At 40.2% G+C, this 18,954-nt stretch overlaps 1 protein-coding gene across 3 annotated transcripts in view; it reads right to left on the bottom strand.

Annotated features, from left to right (window-relative positions):
- LOC149936287 (uncharacterized) overlaps positions 1–18,954 on the bottom strand; it is a 46,490-nt gene that overhangs the window by 25,006 nt on the left and 2,530 nt on the right. Inside the window, exon 1 of one of the 3 annotated variants that reach the window (XM_090181403.1) lies at positions 16,870–16,977. The exons of the other annotated variants lie outside the window; for them this stretch is intronic. The gene's annotated coding sequence lies outside the window, so the exon portion shown is untranslated. Of the gene's footprint in view, positions 1–16,869; positions 16,978–18,954 lie in introns of those variants that run through there. 3 annotated transcript variants of the gene reach the window in all.

Below are 18,954 nucleotides of genomic sequence, written 5' to 3'. Positions count from 1 at the left end.
GGCACGTGCCTACTTTGCCTAATGGTTAATACGCCCCTGCAGGGGGGCAACCAATTATGAAAATTTCAATGACCTTGAACCATGTCTTCAAGGTCGTTCGAAAATTAACTTGAGAACCGTAAGAGTTACGAAGTTGGTTCTAATTAGAAAGTTGTTCCCCGTCTCGTGTTATGGCTAACTAGCTCGATCTGATTTGCGAAATAGGAAGTCGTTAAGTTGATAACGTGTAGAAGACGAGTTTTGGGAGCTGAAATTTTCAAACTAAAGACCCTCAACCACGATGAGGTTGTCTAACAAATTTCAGTACTCTAGCAAGAGTACTTTTAAAGTTATCAGTTGAACATCGTCTTTAACACGTTATCAACTTAACGGCCTTCTTGATTTTGGCCTAACATTGCTCAACTTCATATTTCGCAAATCAGATCGAGTCAAAGCTAGTTAACCATAAAATGTGACGGGGAACAACTTCGTAGCTCTTACGGTTCTCAAGTTAATTTTCGAATGACCTTGAAGACATGGTTCAAGGTCATTGACATTTTCATAGTTGGTTGAGGCCCCTGAGCGCTTTATAACAACCTAAATTTCAAAATCTTAGCTAAAACACATTTTGAGATATTCGCCCTGGTCCATTTTTAGTCAACACCCTGTATTAGGGTCTGGCAGTATTCACATCCTCATAAGAGTCAATCAAATCTTGGTATAACAAATTCCACAATTATGCACTCGTTATATTTTTTTCTAGCTAGGGCTTTGATTGCTTCTATACCATTCTGCTCTTTCAACATAAGTACATTAATGGCAGGTTTACACTAAGGTCACAAATCCCCGTTAGGCCTAACACAATATTTTTGCGTCGGTCCAACTCAATGGAGTTCACCAACGAAGCGTTTTTCCTCTAATGAAAACCAGCCTTTAGACCTAACATTTTTTTTGTGAGGACGCTAACCGTCGAGACCATTTTGCTCTAGTTAAACCAGTTTTAGGCCTAATATTTTTTTTTGCGTCGACGCTCAGCATCGTGGTGTTTTTGGCTCGATTGAAAACCAGCCTTTAGACCTAACATATTTTTTGAGTCGACGCTAACCGTCGAGACCATTTTGCTTTAGTTAAACCAGTTAGGCCTAATATTTTTTTGCGTCGACGCTCAGCATCGTGGTGTTTTTGGCTTGATTGAAAACCAGTTTTTAGGGTTAAAATTGTTTTTGAGTCGACGCTCACCATCATGGTGTTTTTACTCAAATGAAAACCAACCTTTAGGCCTAATAATATTTTGCGTCGACACTCACCGTGTAGGCATTTTTTCTCAAGTGTAAACCTTCCCTAAGAGGTCCAAAAAATTACGCGTTAGTTTGCACCGAGGTTTGCACAGCGTTGTCGGAATATTCTAATGATTGGGCGTTTTCGCGAGACGTTGGCGTTTAAGTTAAAAGAGAGTTTGCTCAACCTCTGCCCTACTTCCGTTCTACTTAGGCGAGGGTGCTAAAAATACCGCGCGAAACGGTGGGGGACGGTCGCGTTGCTATACGGCCTAAATGAAGGGCTCTTCAAGGTTGCGCGCCAAAGGCTCATCCGAAGCAACCCTCCTCGTGAGGTTTTAATGGGGATAAATGGACTCTTTGCCTTAAGCCTCGGCTAACCTTCCCCGTCCGCCTCGCGCTCGCCAGTCGACGCCGGTAACGAAGAAACGAAGGGGGATATTTTTTCGCCACGTGCACGCAACCGTTAACCATCTTTTCTCTCTGGTGGAATCGAACGGAAACGCGCGGAACGAGTTCGGAATATTTATAACATTCGCAGATTACAGCCCTGATCTTCGGGGGTAGAGGTTTTGCGTTCGCTTTTTACCGAATGGTGTACCTCTTTCCCGCGTCCCTGATCTGTACCATGCACGCCCGCTCTCCAAATATACCTCTTTTACCTTTACCGAGAAGCAAAGGTAACGAACGAAAAAGGTCTTAAGCGTTTTCTTTTTACCGATTGAAGGTATTTATCACCCTGCGCTTATTAATTCATGGACATATCTATTTTAAAGCTTTGTTACCAATAGAGAACGTAATAAATCAATTTTTCTTTACACTTATGAAAACTTGTATATGTTCCGAAGTTGAGTTACGTACCGTCGACGCCAAATATTTCCGATAGGCTTAATACTTTTTTGCGTCAAAGATCGGCGTTTTGGCTCTAGTGAAAACCAGAATTAAGCTTAATAATGGTTTTTGCGTCAACGCTCACTGTCGTGGCGTTTTGGCTCTAGTGAAAACCAGAATTTAAGCTTAATAATGGTTTTTGCGTCAACGCTCACCATCATGGCGTTTTTGATCTAGTGAAAACCAGAATTTAAGCTTAATAATGGTTTTTGCGTCAACGCTCACCGTCATGGCGTTTTTGATCTAGTGAAAACCCGAATTTAAGCTTAATAATGGTTTTTGCGTCAACGCTCACCGTCATGGCGTTTTTGATCTAGTGAAAACCCGAATTTAAGCGTAATAATGGTTTTTGCGTCAACGCTCACCGTCATGGCGTTTTTGATCTAGTGAAAACCCGAATTTAAGCTTAATAATGGTTTTTGCGTCAACGCTCACCGTCATGGCGTTTTTGATCTAGTGAAAACCAGAATTTAAGCTTAATAATGGTTTTTGCATCAACGCTCACTGTCGTGGCGTTTTTATCTAGTGAAAACCCGAATTTAAGCTTAATAATGGTTTTTGCATCAACGCTCACTGTCGTGGCGTTTTTATCTAGTGAAAACCCGAATTTAAGCTTAATAATGGTTTTTGCGTCAACGCTCACCGTCATGGCGTTTTGGCTCTAGTGAAAACCAGAATTTAAGCTTAATAATGGTTTTTGCGTCAACGCTCACCGTCATGGCGTTTTGGCTCTAGTGAAAACCCGAATTTAAGCTTAATAATGGTTTTTGCATCAACGCTCACTGTCGTGGCGTTTTGGCTCTAGTGAAAACCAGAATTTAAGCTTAATAATGGTTTTTGCGTCAACGCTCACCGTGATGGCGTTTTTGATCTAGTGAAAACCAGAATTTAAGCTTAATAATGGTTTTTGCATCAACGCTCACTGTCGTGGCGTTTTTATCTAGTGAAAACCCGAATTTAAGCTTAATAATGGTTTTTGCGTCAACGCTCACCGTCATGGCGTTTTGGCTCTAGTGAAAACCAGAATTTAAGCTTAATAATGGTTTTTGCGTCAACGCTCACTGTCGTGGCATTTTTGATCTAGTGAAAACCCGAATTTAAGCTTAATAATGGTTTTTGCGTCAACGCTCATCGTCATGGCGTTTTGGCTCTAGTGAAAACCAGAATTTAAGCTTAATAATGGTTTTTGCGTCAACGCTCACCGTCATGGCGTTTTGGCTCTAGTGAAAACCAGAATTTAAGCTTAATAATGGTTTTTGCGTCAACGCTCACCGTCATGGCGTTTTTGATCTAGTGAAAACCAGAATTTAAGCTTAATAATGGTTTTTGCGTCAACGCTCACCGTCATGGCGTTTTTGATCTAGTGAAAACCCGAATTTAAGCTTAATAATGGTTTTTGCGTCAACGCTCACCGTCATGGCGTTTTGGCTCTAGTGAAAACCAGAATTTAAGCTTAATAATGGTTTTTGTGTCAACGCTCACTGTCGTGGCGTTTTTGATCTAGTGAAAACCCGAATTTAAGCTTAATAATGGTTTTTGCGTCAACGCTCACCGTCATGGCGTTTTGGCTCTAGTGAAAACCAGAATTTAAGCTTAATAATGGTTTTTGCATCAACGCTCACCGTCATGGCGTTTTTGATCTAGTGAAAACCCGAATTTAAGCTTAATAATGGTTTTTGCGTCAACGCTCACCGTCATGGCGTTTTGGCTCTAGTGAAAACCAGAATTTAAGCTTAATAATGGTTTTTGCGTCAACGCTCACCGTCATGGCGTTTTGGCTCTAGTGAAAACCAGAATTTAAGCTTAATAATGGTTTTTGCGTCAACGCTCACTGTCGTGGCGTTTTTGATCTAGTGAAAACCCGAATTTAAGCTTAATAATGGTTTTTGCGTCAACGCTCATCGTCATGGCGTTTTTGATCTAGTGAAAACCCGAATTTAAGCTTAATAATGGTTTTTGCGTCAACGCTCACCGTCATGGCGTTTTGGCTCTAGTGAAAACCAGAATTTAAGCTTAATAATGGTTTTTGCGTCAACGCTCACCGTCATGGCGTTTTGGCTCTAGTGAAAACCAGAATTTAAGCTTAATAATGGTTTTTGCGTCAACGCTCACTGTCGTGGCGTTTTTGATCTAGTGAAAACCCGAATTTAAGCTTAATAATGGTTTTTGCGTCAACGCTCATCGTCATGGCGTTTTGGCTCTAGTGAAAACCAGAATTTAAGCTTAATAATGGTTTTTGCATCAACGCTCACTGTCGTGGCGTTTTTGATCTAGTGAAAACCCGAATTTAAGCTTAATAATGGTTTTTGCGTCAACGCTCACTGTCGTGGCATTTTTGATCTAGTGAAAACCCGAATTTAAGCTTAATAATGGTTTTTGCGTCAACGCTCACTGTCGTGGCGTTTTGGCTCTAGTGAAAACCCGAATTTAAGCTTAATAATGGTTTTTGCGTCAACGCTCACTGTCGTGGCGTTTTGGCTCTAGTGAAAACCCGAATTTAAGCTTAATAATGGTTTTTGCGTCAACGCTCACCGTCATGGCGTTTTGGCTCTAGTGAAAACCAGAATTTAAGCTTAATAATGGTTTTTGCGTCAACGCTCACCATCATGGCGTTTTTGATCTAGTGAAAACCCGAATTTAAGCTTAATAATGGTTTTTGCGTCAACGCTCACCATCATGGCGTTTTGGCTCTAGTGAAAACCAGAATTTAAGCTTAATAATGGTTTTTGCGTCAACGCTCACTGTCGTGGCGTTTTGGCTCTAGTGAAAACCAGAATTTAAGCTTAATAATGGTTTTTGCATCAACGCTCACCGTCATGGCGTTTTTGATCTAGTGAAAACCCGAATTTAAGCTTAATAATGGTTTTTGCGTCAACGCTCACCGTCATGGCGTTTTGGCTCTAGTGAAAACCAGAATTTAAGCTTAATAATGGTTTTTGCGTCAACGCTCACCGTCATGGCGTTTTGGCTCTAGTGAAAACCAGAATTTAAGCTTAATAATGGTTTTTGCGTCAACGCTCACTGTCGTGGCGTTTTTGATCTAGTGAAAACCCGAATTTAAGCTTAATAATGGTTTTTGCGTCAACGCTCATCGTCATGGCGTTTTGGCTCTAGTGAAAACCAGAATTTAAGCTTAATAATGGTTTTTGCGTCAACGCTCACTGTCGTGGCGTTTTGGCTCTAGTGAAAACCAGAATTTAAGCTTAATAATGGTTTTTGCGTCAACGCTCACTGTCGTGGCATTTTTGATCTAGTGAAAACCCGAATTTAAGCTTAATAATGGTTTTTGCGTCAACGCTCACCGTCATGGCGTTTTTGATCTAGTGAAAACCAGAATTTAAGCTTAATAATGGTTTTTGCATCAACGCTCACTGTCGTGGCGTTTTTATCTAGTGAAAACCCGAATTTAAGCTTAATAATGGTTTTTGCATCAACGCTCACTGTCGTGGCGTTTTTATCTAGTGAAAACCCGAATTTAAGCTTAATAATGGTTTTTGCGTCAACGCTCACCGTCATGGCGTTTTGGCTCTAGTGAAAACCAGAATTTAAGCTTAATAATGGTTTTTGCGTCAACGCTCACCGTCATGGCGTTTTGGCTCTAGTGAAAACCCGAATTTAAGCTTAATAATGGTTTTTGCATCAACGCTCACTGTCGTGGCGTTTTGGCTCTAGTGAAAACCAGAATTTAAGCTTAATAATGGTTTTTGCGTCAACGCTCACCGTGATGGCGTTTTTGATCTAGTGAAAACCAGAATTTAAGCTTAATAATGGTTTTTGCATCAACGCTCACTGTCGTGGCGTTTTTATCTAGTGAAAACCCGAATTTAAGCTTAATAATGGTTTTTGCGTCAACGCTCACCGTCATGGCGTTTTGGCTCTAGTGAAAACCAGAATTTAAGCTTAATAATGGTTTTTGCGTCAACGCTCACTGTCGTGGCATTTTTGATCTAGTGAAAACCCGAATTTAAGCTTAATAATGGTTTTTGCGTCAACGCTCATCGTCATGGCGTTTTGGCTCTAGTGAAAACCAGAATTTAAGCTTAATAATGGTTTTTGCGTCAACGCTCACCGTCATGGCGTTTTGGCTCTAGTGAAAACCAGAATTTAAGCTTAATAATGGTTTTTGCGTCAACGCTCACCGTCATGGCGTTTTTGATCTAGTGAAAACCAGAATTTAAGCTTAATAATGGTTTTTGCGTCAACGCTCACCGTCATGGCGTTTTTGATCTAGTGAAAACCCGAATTTAAGCTTAATAATGGTTTTTGCGTCAACGCTCACCGTCATGGCGTTTTGGCTCTAGTGAAAACCAGAATTTAAGCTTAATAATGGTTTTTGCGTCAACGCTCACTGTCGTGGCGTTTTTGATCTAGTGAAAACCCGAATTTAAGCTTAATAATGGTTTTTGCGTCAACGCTCACCGTCATGGCGTTTTGGCTCTAGTGAAAACCAGAATTTAAGCTTAATAATGGTTTTTGCATCAACGCTCACCGTCATGGCGTTTTTGATCTAGTGAAAACCCGAATTTAAGCTTAATAATGGTTTTTGCGTCAACGCTCACCGTCATGGCGTTTTGGCTCTAGTGAAAACCAGAATTTAAGCTTAATAATGGTTTTTGCGTCAACGCTCACCGTCATGGCGTTTTGGCTCTAGTGAAAACCAGAATTTAAGCTTAATAATGGTTTTTGCGTCAACGCTCACTGTCGTGGCGTTTTTGATCTAGTGAAAACCCGAATTTAAGCTTAATAATGGTTTTTGCGTCAACGCTCATCGTCATGGCGTTTTTGATCTAGTGAAAACCCGAATTTAAGCTTAATAATGGTTTTTGCGTCAACGCTCACCGTCATGGCGTTTTGGCTCTAGTGAAAACCAGAATTTAAGCTTAATAATGGTTTTTGCGTCAACGCTCACCGTCATGGCGTTTTGGCTCTAGTGAAAACCAGAATTTAAGCTTAATAATGGTTTTTGCGTCAACGCTCACTGTCGTGGCGTTTTTGATCTAGTGAAAACCCGAATTTAAGCTTAATAATGGTTTTTGCGTCAACGCTCATCGTCATGGCGTTTTGGCTCTAGTGAAAACCAGAATTTAAGCTTAATAATGGTTTTTGCATCAACGCTCACTGTCGTGGCGTTTTTGATCTAGTGAAAACCCGAATTTAAGCTTAATAATGGTTTTTGCGTCAACGCTCACTGTCGTGGCATTTTTGATCTAGTGAAAACCCGAATTTAAGCTTAATAATGGTTTTTGCGTCAACGCTCACTGTCGTGGCGTTTTGGCTCTAGTGAAAACCCGAATTTAAGCTTAATAATGGTTTTTGCGTCAACGCTCACCGTCATGGCGTTTTGGCTCTAGTGAAAACCAGAATTTAAGCTTAATAATGGTTTTTGCGTCAACGCTCACCATCATGGCGTTTTTGATCTAGTGAAAACCCGAATTTAAGCTTAATAATGGTTTTTGCGTCAACGCTCACCATCATGGCGTTTTGGCTCTAGTGAAAACCAGAATTTAAGCTTAATAATGGTTTTTGCGTCAACGCTCACTGTCGTGGCGTTTTGGCTCTAGTGAAAACCAGAATTTAAGCTTAATAATGGTTTTTGCATCAACGCTCACCGTCATGGCGTTTTTGATCTAGTGAAAACCCGAATTTAAGCTTAATAATGGTTTTTGCGTCAACGCTCACCGTCATGGCGTTTTGGCTCTAGTGAAAACCAGAATTTAAGCTTAATAATGGTTTTTGCGTCAACGCTCACCGTCATGGCGTTTTGGCTCTAGTGAAAACCAGAATTTAAGCTTAATAATGGTTTTTGCGTCAACGCTCACTGTCGTGGCGTTTTTGATCTAGTGAAAACCCGAATTTAAGCTTAATAATGGTTTTTGCGTCAACGCTCATCGTCATGGCGTTTTGGCTCTAGTGAAAACCAGAATTTAAGCTTAATAATGGTTTTTGCGTCAACGCTCACTGTCGTGGCGTTTTGGCTCTAGTGAAAACCAGAATTTAAGCTTAATAATGGTTTTTGCGTCAACGCTCACTGTCGTGGCATTTTTGATCTAGTGAAAACCCGAATTTAAGCTTAATAATGGTTTTTGCGTCAACGCTCACTGTCGTGGCGTTTTTGATCTAGTGAAAACCCGAATTTAAGCTTAATAATGGTTTTTGCGTCAACGCTCACTGTCGTGGCGTTTTTGATCTAGTGAAAACCCGAATTTAAGCTTAATAATGGTTTTTGCGTCAACGCTCACTGTCGTGGCGTTTTTGATCTAGTGAAAACCCGAATTTAAGCTTAATAATGGTTTTTGCATCAACGCTCACTGTCGTGGCATTTTTGATCTAGTGAAAACCCGAATTTAAGCTTAATAATGGTTTTTGCGTCAACGCTCACTGTCGTGGCGTTTTGGCTCTAGTGAAAACCAGAATTTAAGCTTAATAATGGTTTTTGCGTCAACGCTCACTGTCGTGGCGTTTTTGATCTAGTGAAAACCCGAATTTAAGCTTAATAATGGTTTTTGCGTCAACGCTCACCGTCATGGCGTTTTGGCTCTAGTGAAAACCAGAATTTAAGCTTAATAATGGTTTTTGCGTCAACGCTCACTGTCGTGGCGTTTTTGATCTAGTGAAAACCCGAATTTAAGCTTAATAATGGTTTTTGCGTCAACGCTCACCATCATGGCGTTTTGGCTCTAGTGAAAACCAGAATTTAAGCTTAATAATGGTTTTTGCGTCAACGCTCACTGTCGTGGCGTTTTGGCTCTAGTGAAAACCAGAATTTAAGCTTAATAATGGTTTTTGCGTCAACGCTCACCGTCATGGCGTTTTGGCTCTAGTGAAAACCAGAATTTAAGCTTAATAATGGTTTTTGCGTCAACGCTCACTGTCGTGGCGTTTTTGATCTAGTGAAAACCCGAATTTAAGCTTAATAATGGTTTTTGCGTCAACGCTCACCGTCATGGCGTTTTGGCTCTAGTGAAAACCAGAATTTAAGCTTAATAATGGTTTTTGCGTCAACGCTCACCGTCATGGCGTTTTGGCTCTAGTGAAAACCAGAATTTAAGCTTAATAATGGTTTTTGCGTCAACGCTCACTGTCGTGGCGTTTTTGATCTAGTGAAAACCCGAATTTAAGCTTAATAATGGTTTTTGCGTCAACGCTCATCGTCATGGCGTTTTGGCTCTAGTGAAAACCAGAATTTAAGCTTAATAATGGTTTTTGCGTCAACGCTCACTGTCGTGGCGTTTTGGCTCTAGTGAAAACCAGAATTTAAGCTTAATAATGGTTTTTGCGTCAACGCTCACTGTCGTGGCATTTTTGATCTAGTGAAAACCCGAATTTAAGCTTAATAATGGTTTTTGCGTCAACGCTCACTGTCGTGGCGTTTTTGATCTAGTGAAAACCCGAATTTAAGCTTAATAATGGTTTTTGCATCAACGCTCACTGTCGTGGCGTTTTTGATCTAGTGAAAACCCGAATTTAAGCTTAATAATGGTTTTTGCGTCAACGCTCACCATCATGGCGTTTTGGCTCTAGTGAAAACCAGAATTTAAGCTTAATAATGGTTTTTGCGTCAACGCTCACTGTCGTGGCGTTTTGGCTCTAGTGAAAACCAGAATTTAAGCTTAATAATGGTTTTTGCGTCAACGCTCACTGTCGTGGCGTTTTTGATCTAGTGAAAACCCGAATTTAAGCTTAATAATGGTTTTTGCGTCAACGCTCATCGTCATGGCGTTTTGGCTCTAGTGAAAACCAGAATTTAAGCTTAATAATGGTTTTTGCGTCAACGCTCACTGTCGTGGCGTTTTGGCTCTAGTGAAAACCAGAATTTAAGCTTAATAATGGTTTTTGCGTCAACGCTCACTGTCGTGGCATTTTTGATCTAGTGAAAACCCGAATTTAAGCTTAATAATGGTTTTTGCGTCAACGCTCACTGTCGTGGCGTTTTTGATCTAGTGAAAACCCGAATTTAAGCTTAATAATGGTTTTTGCGTCAACGCTCATCGTCATGGCGTTTTGGCTCTAGTGAAAACCAGAATTTAAGCTTAATAATGGTTTTTGCGTCAACGCTCACTGTCGTGGCGTTTTGGCTCTAGTGAAAACCAGAATTTAAGCTTAATAATGGTTTTTGCGTCAACGCTCACTGTCGTGGCATTTTTGATCTAGTGAAAACCCGAATTTAAGCTTAATAATGGTTTTTGCGTCAACGCTCACTGTCGTGGCGTTTTTGATCTAGTGAAAACCCGAATTTAAGCTTAATAATGGTTTTTGCGTCAACGCTCACTGTCGTGGCGTTTTTGATCTAGTGAAAACCAGAATTTAAGCTTAATAATGGTTTTTGCGTCAACGCTCACTGTCGTGGCGTTTTGACTCTAGTGAAAACCAGAATTTAAGCTTAAAAATGGTTTTTGCGTCAACGCTCACCATCATGGCGTTTTTGATCTAGTGAAAACCAGAATTTAAGCTTAATAATGGTTTTTGCGTCAACGCTCACTGTCGTGGCGTTTTGGCTCTAGTGAAAACCAGAATTTAAGCTTAAAAATGGTTTTTGCGTCAACGCTCACCATCATGGCGTTTTTGATCTAGTGAAAACCCGAAGTTAAGCTTAATAATGGTTTTTGCGTCAACGCTCATCGTCATGGCGTTTTGGCTCTAGTGAAAACCAGAATTTAAGCTTAATAATGGTTTTTGCGTCAACGCTCACTGTCGTGGCGTTTTGGCTCTAGTGAAAACCAGAATTTAAGCTTAAAAATGGTTTTTGCGTCAACGCTCACCATCATGGCGTTTTTGATCTAGTGAAAACCAGAATTTAAGCTTAAAAATGGTTTTTGCGTCAACGCTCACCATCATGGCGTTTTTGATCTAGTGAAAACCAGAATTTAAGCTTAAAAATGGTTTTTGCGTCAACGCTCACCATCATGGCGTTTTTGATCTAGTGAAAACCAGAATTTAAGCTTAATAATGGTTTTTGCGTCAACGCTCACCATCATGGCGTTTTTGATCTAGTGAAAACCAGAATTTAAGCTTAATAATGGTTTTTGCGTCAACGCTCACTGTCGTGGCGTTTTGGCTCTAGTGAAAACCAGTCTTTAGGCCTAATTATGTTTCTTCGTCGACAATAGCTCGCCAACGAGCCGTTTTTGCTCAAGCAGGGTTGCCACCAAATTTTCAGATTCAAATTCCCTGACTATTCCCTGTTTTCCCTGACCATTTTAAGAGATTCCCCTTGACTTATTAAGGTCCAAAATTTTTCTTTTATATTTCACTTTTATCAGAAGTTAATAAATTTATATGGACTTATATTTCAGTAAAAAGGTTATTGCAATGTTGAAAAAATTAGCCCAACTTTCAAGGAAACAAATGATAATCGTGGAATTTGTCATAGATCTAGAGATAAATTACTTTCAAAAAGTGCCCAGATAAAATTGAATTCCTTGACTTTTCCCTGAATTTTTAACAATTCTTAAAATTCCCTGACATTTCCCTGACTTTTTAGGCCCATTTTTAAATTCCATGACTTTTCCCTGACGTGTGGCAACCCTGTCTTGGGAAAACCAGTCTTTAGGCCTAATAATGTTTTTGCGTCGACGCTCAATATCGTGGTGTTTTTGTTCTAGACGCTCGCCGTCAAGGCCTTTTTGGCTGAGTAAAAACCAGCATTTAAGGTCAGCGTACGGCGAAAGTTATTTAAAACGTCTTCGAGTGGCGACGAACGGCTAATTTGGACAAACGTGATCGTAGCGTGCTTGTCGCCCCTTTGTACATAATACGAAATGCAGCTGTAATTTTCCCATCATCATCTCCGTCCGCGAGAGGCAGTATTCGCTGACGCCGCGGAAAATCGAGGCCGCTATGTTATCCTATAATCTTATCTTTTCAGAGCCAGCCCGGACTGAGAGTTCGAGTCTATTATACAGGGTGTCTCAATTTGCTCGATCAGGCCATTTTTCTCAAAATGTATTTATGCTAGGGTTCTGAAATTTTCAGGGTTTATTTGTTAGGTATGGAAGGCTTTGGTTACTAAATTTCAGAAAAATCGAACGATTTTGTGCCGTTTTGGAAAATTTATTTTTTCACCGGTAGGTGTCACGCAAAATGTTTCAATAGAAAAGTTGTAGGGCATAGTCGAAAGTGTAAAAATAATTTTGGTTCGGTTGAAAAAGACCTATTTTTCACTGAGTTTGGAGATCGAGCAAATTGAGACACCCTGTATACTCGCTTCGGACCCTCGATGTAATCACTTTGTTCGAGTGGAATATGGCTGCTAGCCACGAAACCGATAGACCAAGCCCGCTTTTAAAGGCTGGTTTTAACCGGGACAAAAATGCGCCAGCACAGCCCTTTGTGGTTACGATGTGAAAAACCAGCAATTTGAAGACAAATTATCACCCAACTGTCCTACCCCTGGCCACGTGCACTGTGACAATGAGACAAAGAGAGCCTAATGACAGACCGAAGTCCACCAAATATGGTTGATGGTCATTCGCTAAATGGTTCTTGTTAAACATTTAACAAACAAAAGATTCGATGCTAAACCCCGCCTTAAAATATCCGCCACGACCTTAATCCACGCACAGACCACCTACCTTAAGAAGGACTTGTATCAACCTCGAAAAAAGGTGTCTCAAAAGTGATGTGGCTTGTTTTTAACCGCAAACCGAAAATAGCGCGTGAAATTTTTTGATTTCACGAAATAATAAAAAGTCGTGCACGAGCCAGCTTCTACAATACATTTTTTATTATTGCGCGTGCTCGTCTATATACCTTTACTTGCCGTGAGATGGCGCGCTCTTAAAAAAGCCGCATCACATTCGAGCCATAAAATAATTGAAATTTCTACCAGCGATGCGTGTCCCTTTTGGGGTCGGTGGTCTGTGATCTACGTCACCGAAGAGGCGAAACACCACGTGATCCTGTTTGGCAAATAGTCACGCGACCGCCACGAGCGTCTTAATGTCACGTTCAACGTAGACCAGTTACCATGGCAACGAAAATAGGCCACACCCATTAGTAGATTACGAATAGGGAGCTGAAACACTTTCGCGAAAATTAATTATCAACTCGTGTCGTTACGTTTCGCGTTTTGTTTTATCTCACGCGTATGTATTTCATTCCACGTTGAAGACGCAACTACACCGCGTAATTGTAAACAAGAATTCTCAAAATCTACGTCAGTAAATGGTCCGTGCTTGGCAATCCGGTCGCTTATTTTGAAATGATCATTTGGCGTGACGTGGTTCCGAGGGCACCCTTCGCCTTTCACCGCCGTACTGGGCCACGTCAATTGAACGCTCATTTTACGGATAATTTAACCGATTATCCCATTCTTTTAAGTTAGGCGCTTTTTCTTTCAGAGGCGAATGCCTTTGCCAGCCTTCTTGAAAGTACGTTGTCTATCCCACTCGCTGACGGCCTTTAAGAGGTCGACCGTAAATAACAAAGTGGATCCCTTTTGATACAGAGCTCTGCCCCTTCGCGATGGCTTTCCACGCCAGCTTTCCCTTTTTTGCCGCAATTTCTTTTCGCTCCCTCGAGAGAAGAAATCTGCCGCAAAAAGAGAGGAACAACTTCACGAAGGAAGACACTTCGCCAAAGCGGAAGAGACCGGAAGTTCATTCGCCCCTGATTTAGTTTCCGCCCCCTTCCGACTCGCCCCGATAGACCGGAAGTTACTAAAATCCGGTCATTTGTATTTAGAGATGTTACCAATTCCTTCGCCAGATATTTTCGCGAAAGAGGAAGCTTTACAATATGGAGGTGATGACGTAACGCGAAAGCTACCCGTACATAGATCGACAGCGTCGTAGGCATGCGTCGGAGCTAAGCCCCGCCTTGAAAAGGCCGCCACGAGACAAAACTCTCCACGATCCTGCGAAATAATCACGTGACTGCCACGGGCGTCTTAATGTCATGGCCGACCTATACGCGTTACCATGGCAACGAACACCAGACACACCCACGACCAAGTTACTAAGCCCCGCCTTGAAACGGCCGCCATGACACTAATCGCGCGTCACACTCACAGATCACGAGGCAAAACTCTCCTCGATCCTGCGAAATAATCACGTGACTGCCACGGGCGTCTTAATGTCATGGCCGACCTATACGCGTTACCATGGCAACGAACACCAGACACACCCACGACCAAGTTACTAAGCCCCGCCTTGAGAAGACCGCCATGACACTAATCGCGCGTCACACTCACAGATCACGAGGCAAAACTCATTTTAGGAACTTGCCGTTAAGCGCCGCAAAAACGTAGGTGCGCTACCTACCAACAGTGGCGAGTAAAACAAATGCTTTGCAAATAATCACGGGGCTGCCAAGGGCGTCTTATTGTCATGGCCGATCCATACGCGTCACCATGGCAACGAACACCAGACACACCCACAACTAAGTTACAAAGATATACGGTGATTTGGCAAAATGCAGTTAGATATTCCTTTAGTACTACGAGTATCTCAAGTGATCGTAACGTGTGAAACAAAGTGTTCGGCACTGGCAATCTTGTTTATTTTTTCTCAACTGGTTTCCTCCCACGTTCCAGGTTCTATTTATCTATTTCGTAAAGTGGAGGTGCCCGCTATTATGAAATTCGAACTGAAATTGGATTTTTCCTCCCCCCTCCCCCGCCCTCCTCCTCGCGATGCTGCACCCCTTGGCACTAAGATCCAAAGTTTCAGAGCGTCTTTGTAGTTCGAGCAAGACCAATCTTTTAAGACGATTATCTAACGAAAAACGAAAAAAATAGCGATATTCATCCGGTCTGCATTTCGGATCGGATGATTTTTGTTTCGTTATTTCTTACATATTCGCCAGTTATAGCAGGATTTTTTTTATGAAGAGGTTGGAGCACTGGCCTATCTCTGCCTAACCCGTTCGTCAAAACAGGGAAAGAGGGTACATGTGGGGGAATAAATCAATGCCTCAACCTGCCATCTGACGACCGCTAGTGCAACTAAACTAATTCTTAGAGCAAAAACTACCGTAAACTGAATAAAGGCTGTACACTAAGATGCGCCACCTATTATAATTCTTATATCATATTATATAATTTGTTTCAACATTATTATATGATTAGAAATAATTAAGAATAAAAAATAACTATATTGCTTTAATATAATAATGAGTTTTATATAATTTGTATTTTGATATACCAGTATAGATGGCGCAAAACAGTGGCCTGAAACTGACGAACGAGTTGCACCGAAAACCCAGAAGTGCGCTAACCTCTCCATAAAGAGACCTAGTTTTAGTTATATTTTTCGAAGACTACACATTGCCAAGAAAACCTAATACCTCTCTCCCAAAAGCTTTTAAAAATTTAAAATTAAGAGTTATAGAATTATAATTATTCTAATAATTGCGAGACAACAGAGTAATTCATAACTTGCGCAAATAATAGTGAAACAATGAAGGTTCAAATTCCATTGTTTGAACAGGTAATTAAACAAAATAGAAGCGAGAGTTATAATGTATTAACATTCCATCGCGAATTGACAAATGGAAGGACACAACTGAAGTGAGCGCCTGTCACAGAATTTTCGCGCGTTACGCAATGAAATGGGGAAAGTGGCCCCCTAGTGTCAGATATTTCGATAAAACTCCGACGCGGACTCGACGACAAAAGTTAACAAACGTCTCAACTGGGACCTGTCACGTTTTAAAATTCAAATTTGTCCAATACGCTTTGACAAATATGTATTTTTATTTAAACGTCTTTCACTCGGGCTGGTTTAAATCTCCGATTTAAATTACCCTCTTTACGAATTATTGATTTAAATGTCAAAGAATTTATTAAAGCATACAAAAACGTCTCTTTTGACTCTAAGATCTATTTAGTTTTAGTAGTTTTTGAATTACAATCCATGGGAGTTTCTTATTGACTCTAAGTCCTAGTAAGCCGCTGTATATTAAATTAAATTAAGATCAATTTAAATTGGCATTTAAAATACCGATATAAACAAAACTGATTGAAAAAGAGTCATCAATAATTAAATAAATTAAATAATCGATTTAAATACTCATTCAAATATTTTTTATTTCCTTTCAAAAAAAATTATAAAAATTAACGCTTTAGTCCCATTCGACCGAAGGCGGTTTTTGAGGTGTCCCATTCGACCGAATTCCGCCGAAACGTGCGGTTTTTATGTGTCCCATTCGACCGAACGCTGCTATATAAATTGGCTTTGTACTATGCATTTATTTGAAAATAAAATGGAATGAGCATGAATTATATTTTTATCTTCACCTAGTCAAGAAAAGTAACTGAACCAAAACTGAAATAGTAAACTTAACCAACTCTAACCTAACCTAAACATGGATCTTCGCTAGTACATACCTTATAAATAAAATACCAAATCACCCCGCCAATTGGGCTACATTTTAAAATTCTTTCGGTCGAATGGGAATAAACGAAATTAACAGCCCTGTATCAAAGAATATAAAGCCCCAGGAATGGAAGGATTGATATTATTGGCCGCGTCTTTTGACTGCGCTAGAAACTTCCGGCAAAGCAAATCAGAGTAACCGGAAACGGCTACCTCAACGCGGTCTCTCTTTAAAAACGAGAGGCGCAAAAGTTCCACTAGACGAAGCTACACCTTCTATTCCTGGGGCTTTATATTCTTTGCCTGTATTTACGTGAAACTACGCTGAAATTTTAATTTCAAAAAAATAATAAACTACGCTGAAATTCAACGGAGTTTTAAAAGTTTAAAAACATAAAATTACTTACATTATTAAAGTTTTATCCTACACAGTAAACACCTTATAATCTAGACGCACGTATTTAGCGAAAATATTATAAAAAGGGTATCAGTACATTTTGATTTTTTGGCAAGAGAGTTTGCAACTCAAATTTCCCGTGCCACAGCGAGAGAGAGAGAGTTAATGAAGTCTGGAATGACGTCGTAAGCGCGCGAGGTTAGAAATGTCGTGACGTCATCGTCAACCCTTCCCGCCTAAAAATGTAGATCTATATTCCGGATGAGCAAGCCGCGTGACGCAAAAGAGAGAAAACTTCAGCCCCCCCCTCTCCCCCACTCGACTTTCTCTTCTGCCGAAAAATTGCACGCATGGGTTCCAATTTTTATCGCAACGTTACAAACCTTTTAAATTATTTATTTAGACCTATCTGGTTTAAATCGAAGATTAAAGGCCTAGGTTTTCTTCTGCCTGTCACCCTTTAAATTAACTTAGTGGAGTACAAATACCCTGGGGGTAGGCCAACCGCAAAACATGTTGGCCTAATTTAAAGGGGGACAGGCAGAAGAAAACCTAGGCCTTTAAACGTTAAAAGTGGGTATTTGTGAGATATTGTATCAATTTTTAAATTGAAGCACATAGTTACCGGATTTCGACGGATTTATTACTATTTAAACTAGAGCATTTTCTCAAAGCTTTATCGATTGTCTCCGGAATTCGTAGGAACAAAAGACAAACATAGAGGTCGCTACTGCGTGTATGGTACGATAAAAGTGGCAGGTCAAAAACAAGCTTGTTCGCGCGGAACCAAGCCGGACAGACCGTTATAAATGCAAAGTGTGTGTATGTGACCAGAAGTATATAAGTTACTTTTACGAAAAACGCGTAGACGTAACCAAGAACGGTAGCATTGTCCCCCATGATCTCATATTTCTCAGAATGGAAACGCCCTAAAAACTGTTTGCAGCGCCATCAGAATTATGCAAAAGTGGATTATAAATTTACCCGTTGTCATTAAAGATTCAAAAATACGGAGATTAATTTTTTAATTTGCATTCGCTAACTGTAGTATTATAATTTATAATTATAAAAATATTGTTAATAATAAATAATTATAATAAATTATAATTTATACGCCGATATGAAAATGTACGTTCTAGATGGTGCCAGTTAATTCCGAGAATAAAGTGAATTCTTAAAAGGAAATAGCCTACAGCCCTACACCACCGCGTAAAATACATATTTTAAAGCTTCAGATATAATTGAAAGACGTTTTACGTTTGAAATTCCCGAGAAAAGAATATCAATGAATTCTTTGTGTTATATAATCCAAAATCTTTGATTCAAAAATTGAAAATTTTTCTTAGCTACACATTGTATGCAAATAAAGGTTTAATGTAAAATAAAATATTCTATTTGAGTAAAGAGATTAAGTTTCGTTCAATAAAACGTATAAGAAAAACGCTTAGACGGTTTCCAAATTTCAGCACCTAAATCGTCTAAATCAGGCCATGATGATTGTTTAAACTACGAAAGTGTGAAATTTAAAGATCTTCCGCGTTCTAGTTAGACGTTTCCTAGCGCGGGGCTTAATCTCCGATTGTTCCGCTTTTGCGGGGTGAGTCTTTTCAAATTGCTTTTTCCGTATTCATCGCTGTTCAAAAAAAAAGATAATACCGTAAATTTAAAAGTATAATGCTTCGTCGGTTCGTAACTTTTCCAATTTTGCATAAAGTCAATCTACGCGCGGCCCCGTCTTTCGGATTTAAAACAAGTTCCGCTACGCGCCTTCTAATAATTTAGACGAGGAAACTTTTAATTTGACAGCTTGAAATGCCGGAAGGAAGTCTAGGCGCGCTCGACTATAGAAACGACGTAAAGTTATAAGTTTATAATAACAACCTACGTAAGTGTGTCAATTCTTCATCTTCCGTGTATTAAAGTATTTCTGAGACATTTCTAAAGTTATTGGGCCTTTGTGCACTGTGCCGAGGCGTAGGACCGGATGGCGCCTCATAAATTGGTGTTTAAAGGGGCTGGAAATTGGGGTTTTGAAAAACGTCATCCGTGACGTCATTAACGAAATTTGGCGCGTAGAACTACTTTTTCTCAAGTT

This window comes from Leiobunum rupestre, chromosome 7 (assembly GCF_980474605.1).
Source record: "Leiobunum rupestre chromosome 7, qqLeiRupe1.1.hap1, whole genome shotgun sequence".
Lineage (NCBI taxonomy): Eukaryota > Metazoa > Arthropoda > Arachnida > Opiliones > Sclerosomatidae > Leiobunum > Leiobunum rupestre.
Note: the sequence above shows the minus strand (reverse complement) of the source record. Positions and strands in the feature narration are given on the sequence as shown.